Source organism: Aythya marila (genome assembly GCF_965140915.1).
Source record: "Aythya marila genome assembly, chromosome: 12".
Classification (NCBI taxonomy): domain Eukaryota; kingdom Metazoa; phylum Chordata; class Aves; order Anseriformes; family Anatidae; genus Aythya; species Aythya marila.
This window is the reverse complement of record NC_139053.1, coordinates 10154593-10160592: the sequence shown is the minus strand read 5'-3', so window position 1 is coordinate 10160592 and position 6000 is coordinate 10154593.

Sequence of the window (6000 nt, the reverse complement as noted above, 5' to 3'; positions counted from 1 at the left end):
CCCCAGCGCCGGCTGAGGGGAGGAGGTCCCGGGGGAAGCCTCCCCCCCCCCCCGCTCTGGCTCTGCAGGGCACGGGCCCGGCCCGCCCCGTCGGGGCGGGGGCTCCCCGGGGCTGCCCCCGGTACAGCCCCACGGAGGGGAGCGGGGTTACAATATCCTTGTCGCTGCAGACGGTGTCTGGAGACCTGGTTCTTGCCCTTGTTGAGCTGCAGGAGGCAGATTATGTCTGCAGCCTGCCCAGGACCCTCTGGATGGCACCATGACCCTAAAGTGCCTCAGGCACTCGTCCCACCTCTGTCAGATTTTCATTAATGCAGACCCCAAGCAGGACTGGACCCAGTATCAGTCCCTGGGGTACATCGCTCATCGCTGGTTCTTGGCACTGCTCCTAGGAACGGGGACGGGGTCCCCGTCGGGGCTCCGCCGCGTGGCACTAAAGGGGCTGCAGGAAATGATTGGCGCAGCGGGTCAGGATGGCCGAGCGGTCTAAGGCGCTGCGTTCAGGTCGCAGTCTCCCCTGGAGGCGTGGGTTCGAATCCCACTTCTGACAGCTTCGCGTTTTGCTGCGGGGCGCCTCCTTTTGGCGCTGCGGAGGGAGCCGGGAAACGATCGTAAAACGACAACAACGGAAAAAAAAAAATAACATAAAAGAAACGGAGGGCGCGCGGCAAAAGATCCGCGAGTTGTCAGAAGTGGGATTCGAACCCACGCCTCCAGGGGAGACTGCGACCTGAACGCAGCGCCTTAGACCGCTCGGCCATCCTGACAGCGCTGGGTGTTGCTGCCCGCCCTGTGCTACACAACATGGAGCCCGCCCTGCTTCCTTCCCCTTCACCCTTTTGGTGTCCCTCAAGGTCCCTCAGGTCACCACCGACCCCTTGGGCGAGGGCTGAGGGTGTGGGGAGCGCCACAGCTCCCCTCCAGCCCTGCCCAGCTGCTGGGGCTGTCAGCAGCTGAAAAAGCTGCCACCCACAGGGCTGCCCTCCCACTCCGAAGCCGCTTCACGGCAAGGGAACGTGTTCGTAATCCCCTCGCCACCACTTGTGTCTCCCGTGGGGTTTTGCATGGTGTCTGCGAAAGGCAGGGCAATCAATTACGTGCTCCCAAAGGCGTCACACTGCTGCGGCTGCCCTCGAAGTGGTTAAACCTAACAAACAGCCTCCCCCCCCTTCCCCCAAAAGGTCACTATCAAAGGCAGCGTTTTCGGTTTTGGTAGTGAGACAATGCACTCTGTTTTGCTAAGGCTAAATCTGGCTCGTGAGCTAACCTGCCCAGACCACTTCCACCTCCAGACAAAAAACACCCGGTGGAAGTCCCAGCCCAGGGCCTCGCGGGGCCGCCTCCGGGCGCTGACAGGACTGCACGGCGCCTTTGTTCTGCTGACCCGAGGTCTGTGAGGGGAAAACCATGGAGGGCCGCGGCCTGCTCCATGCAATGGTTGCAAGCGCGACTTGGTACCTCACGCAGTGCCGCCATCCTGGCCTCCCGGCACACAACACACCTTGGCCTGGTTTATTTTACGGTGTTCTGTTTAGTCAGAGGATCCAAGTACATTTAATAGTGGTTTTGTACTAAGTGTGATGTGGTGTGTTTTGGAGAAGTGAGGACTTCTGTGGTACTGGAGGAGGTGGCAGGGCATCTTGAATAATACCACAAGCCACCAGCCTGTGCTGGGGTGGGAGGGTGGTCCATGGTCTTGGTTGCAACTCCCTTCTTGAGCTGTTTCTGTAACTTTGGGACTTTTGGGACCAGCACTTCCCCAGGGAAAAAAAAAAAAAAATATTTAGAATACTTGAGTTGGCAAACTCTGTACTGAGTCTGCCTTCAGCTTCCTACTTTGTCTGCCAATCAGACAAATGTCCCAATGTCCCAGAAGAATTGATCTTAGGCACTTGTGCATGATACTAAGAAAGAAAGTTGGGAAAGTAGCCAGTACAGGGAAAAGGGAATGGGGGAGCAGAAAGGGGAAAAACTACTTCCAGAGGAACAGAGCCAAGAGGAAAAGTTATTTTTTGGTCAGCCCATTGTTCCGCAGTGAAAGTCCCAGCCACCTCAGAGTGGGCTGCATGGAGCTGTTTGTACCACCAAGGCAGGATGTTTTTCCTGCACCGCAGTAAGCAGGAAATGATACAACAGCACTGAAATCACGGCCACACAGCCTCGTGATCCGTGGGATTTGTGGGTGGATGCAGCTGTGGTGGGATGCGGGACCCACAAGTGAGGTCAGTGCTTGGCAGCCCTGGTGCTGCTACCGGCACCCAATTAGGGGATCTCCCGGTGGCACGGCAGAAAGCGGCAGCAGCATGTTGTGTTTCAGCAAAGTCACAACAGCCACATGATGGCATTGTCCACTGCAGCAAGAGGCAAAGGCCCTTCCAACTCGGGGAAACTTGGTGGCCTGCAGACCTGGGGCAGAGTGCTGTTTGTGCCCCTGGGTGCGAGCAGGACCCTTTCAAGGAGCAGGAGAGAGCACAAGGCAGCTGTGGCCCGTGTCACCTTCAGGCCAGCAAGGCTGGGGGGTTGCAGCCAGACAGGAGCCCTGGCCACAGGCCAGGAGCTGTGGGCATCGGGGGTTTTATGTCAGCCATCATGTGGTGGCCAGGGGCTCACAGGCTGGTGGCACCACCAGGAGGAAGCCATGCAGAGGTTGTCACTGCTGGCAGTGCTTCACCTTTGCTCAAGAGCTTGCCGTTGGTTACCTGTCCCATCTGTCACAGATCTTGGTGTCCTGGGGGGGGTTGCTGCCTAAATGTCACCTCTCCTCCAGAGCCTTGCCAGCTGAGCGAACCCAAGGTGCCCTGAAGGTGCACGCTGGACATGGAGCTGGGACAGCACTGGGCTGCAGCCCGGCTCAGCGAGAAGGGGCACAGGCAAGTCAGCCCTTGCAGCAGACTTTCTTTTTGTCACACAGGTACAAGCATGAATGCTATTAGTCACAAGCCCCACTTTTCAGCACATAATGCAATCGTCTCTGTCTCAGGGTGAGGAATTATTCCTCAAACAGCATTTTGAATCCCAGACATGCCTTGTTAATCTTTTCTTTCATTCTCCCCCTCTCTCCTGCTGCATCCCCAGTGTTAACGTGAGAATGATGGCCCAGAGCTGGAAAATCCCTTGTCTGTAGCCCCAGCAACCTCTTTTTTAGCTATCCCCAGCCAACACCAGCTGGGCACTGTCCCCAGTAACAGCCACCATCTGTAACCTGTTGCTCTTCTAGGTGACGAGTCAGCTGCACTGTAATTGAACACTCACTGCACATGGACCACAGTAAGGAGCCAGAAGAACTCTTGCACCAAGCAGGGGGTGGTGAGGGAAGTGTGATGGTCCCAGAAAGAGAGTTTGGCAATGGCAAAAGCATGTTCCCCAAGGAGCAAGCTGACTCTGGTCCTCTAAATAAGCTGAGGGAGCACATCAATTAGCTGAAAGACAGGGAGAGCACAGAGGCTCTAGGCAAAAGCAGAGGACAGGGAGTTGTCCTGCTCTTACCAGGTGAGGTTCAGCAAAGGCTGGGGTGGAAGAGCTGTAAAAGCAGCCCGGTGACTTCAGTCAGCCAGCTGAGCCAGAAAGCCTTGGAAGGGTTAAGAGGCTGCGTGGAGACACGCCTGTTAGGGTTTATTTTCCTGCTGAGCTGTGTTTGTTGTTCATGTAAAGGCTTGTCACCTGCCCTAAGCTGTACAGGCTCCTGGATTTTTCCTGCAGCTCGTGTGCCTCCCTGGGTACGGGCTGTGAGCCCTGTGCAGCGCTGTGGCTTGGTGCAAAGAACTGCGTAAAGAAGCGGGGTGCTCCGAGCAGGTTCGGGGGCTGACAGCTCTGGTCTGTAGGGCCTGCGGGTGCAGGGCTGTGCTGTCCTGCTTCTGTGAGCAGCTGGCAGGGCTCTGGAAGCTGGTGGGACAGGAAGGCTCCGCTTGGACCGGGAGGTGATGGTAGCCCAGCACGGGGACGTCTGTCAGGGCACAGCACCACTCTGACCCTTTGGGACTGTCCCGCGGGTGCCATCATCTCTTGTGGGGATGCTGCTGGAGGTAGGATCCAAAAGAGCCGAGGCCAAACAGTGCCAGCCCTCCCCCCAAAACCCTGGTAGCATTAGTAAGGGTCAACCCCAGCAGCACCACTGGACAGAGGCTTTCTGGACATCTCCATCCACTGTCACTGATTAATGGTAAGCTCATGCCAAACTGGACCCATAGCCACCAGTAGAAGGCACGTGGCTCGCTGCCCTAAGGAGGCAGATGAGCAGCCTTTCTGAGAAGGCAGCGAAAAAAGCTGCTTCTGGTAAGCTCCTTTCTTGGACTGCCAACAATCATGTGCAAACAAGTTAGTTGGAGAAGCGGGAAGTGACACCGTGGAGAGGTGGCAGTCGTGCTGGCCAACACAGGCTGGTGGAGGGGGGAGCTCCCTGCTGCCCCAGAGCGCAGGGCTGAGGCCAAGACCTGGCCGTGCCTGCCAGGAGAAGGAGCTGGCTGGGTGGCTGGCATCGTGTGCCCCCAGTTCCTACTGCCATGTGAGGGAGGAATGGGATGGGAGAGGAAGCAGGGCTGCTGCAAAGAGGCACATGCTCATCCTCTTCCAGATCCAGAGCCTGGTCCTGGGCTCTGGCAAAGGTAACCCAGCTCAACAGCAGCATCCTCCTGCTCCCCACCTCCTGCCTGTGCCCATGAGGGCCTTTGCAAGACCCTTTTCCAAGGAGGGGAGACCCCCCATGTACCACCGTGGCGTGAGACACAGCACAGCCACGCCGACACCAGTGGAAATCCTGGCACCAGCTCCTGCAGCAGCCATGGCCTCCATGGGTGTGAGGGTCTCTGATGTCCCTCTCCCCTCTCTTGCCTGCAGTGCAGTGTTGAAAGACTGCCTTTTTGGGGGTAATATGGTATTTCCTTCTTCATGCCAGCTCTGTGGAAATATTGCTTTCGTGGCTTGAAGCTACTCAGAAGGATTGCAACATCAGGGGATCTCTCCACCTCCATATGAACTGAGCAGAAGCTAGGGGCCTGATGCTTTCTCCTGCATTGCTCTGCTGGGGACAAGGGACTCTTCTCTGTTTAGGAAGATCTTAAGTGTGTTGTTCTGTATTTGTTTCTTTGCATGCAATGCTTTCAACCAACTTAAATGTTGTTTATTATACTTCTCAGCACTCTCCAGGGGACAATTGCAGAATGACTTCTGCTCAGTTTGTGCTGCTCTGGCTGCTGAGGAGAGGCACGGATTCCCACTGCAGGCCTGCACCTTTCCATGCCCCAATTGCAAGCAGCACAGACCAGACCCTGCTGTGCCCAATGTTTACCCGCACCATGGGCTGCCTCTGCCAGAAATGTCCCACTGGGATCAGCCAGCAGCTTGTGGGGCAGGGAGAGGGACTTGGAGAGGGACCCTTTATCAGGGAGTGTAGTGATAGGACAAGGTGTAATGGATTTAAACTAAAAAAGGGTGGATTTAGAATAGATTTAAGGAAGAAATTATTTACCTTGACGGTGCTGAGGCACTGGAACAGGCTGCCCAGAGAAGCTGTGGATGCCACATTCCTGGAAATGTTCAAGGCCAGGTTGGATGGGGCTTTGAGCAACCTGTTCTAGTGGGAGGTGTCCCTGCAGAGGGGTTGGAATTAGATGATCTTTAAGGTCCCTTCCAACCAAAGCATTCTATGATAGAGATGTGGCTCATATATGATGCTGCCAGGGAAAGAGCTGCATCCCACAGATTGCAATACACAGCCAGATCCCTGCTACCCACCCGCATGTTGTTGCAGGGGTAAAGAAGACACTCCAGATGTCTGCTTTGGCCCTGGAACACCTGCCAGTGACTGGAGCCAAGCTAAGGCTGGGGCTCCCACATGCATTCAGGGGAGCCCACTGCAGCCTAGCTGGCTCGGGGTCCAGACCGGTAGCTGTGGGCTGCCTCATGGAAAAATACCGAGCATCAGCACTTTGCAGTGTGTGTTGGCGTACTAAATTGTTCTTATTAACAAGGAAGGAGGAAGCCATTGTGTTCAGAGAAGTGAAA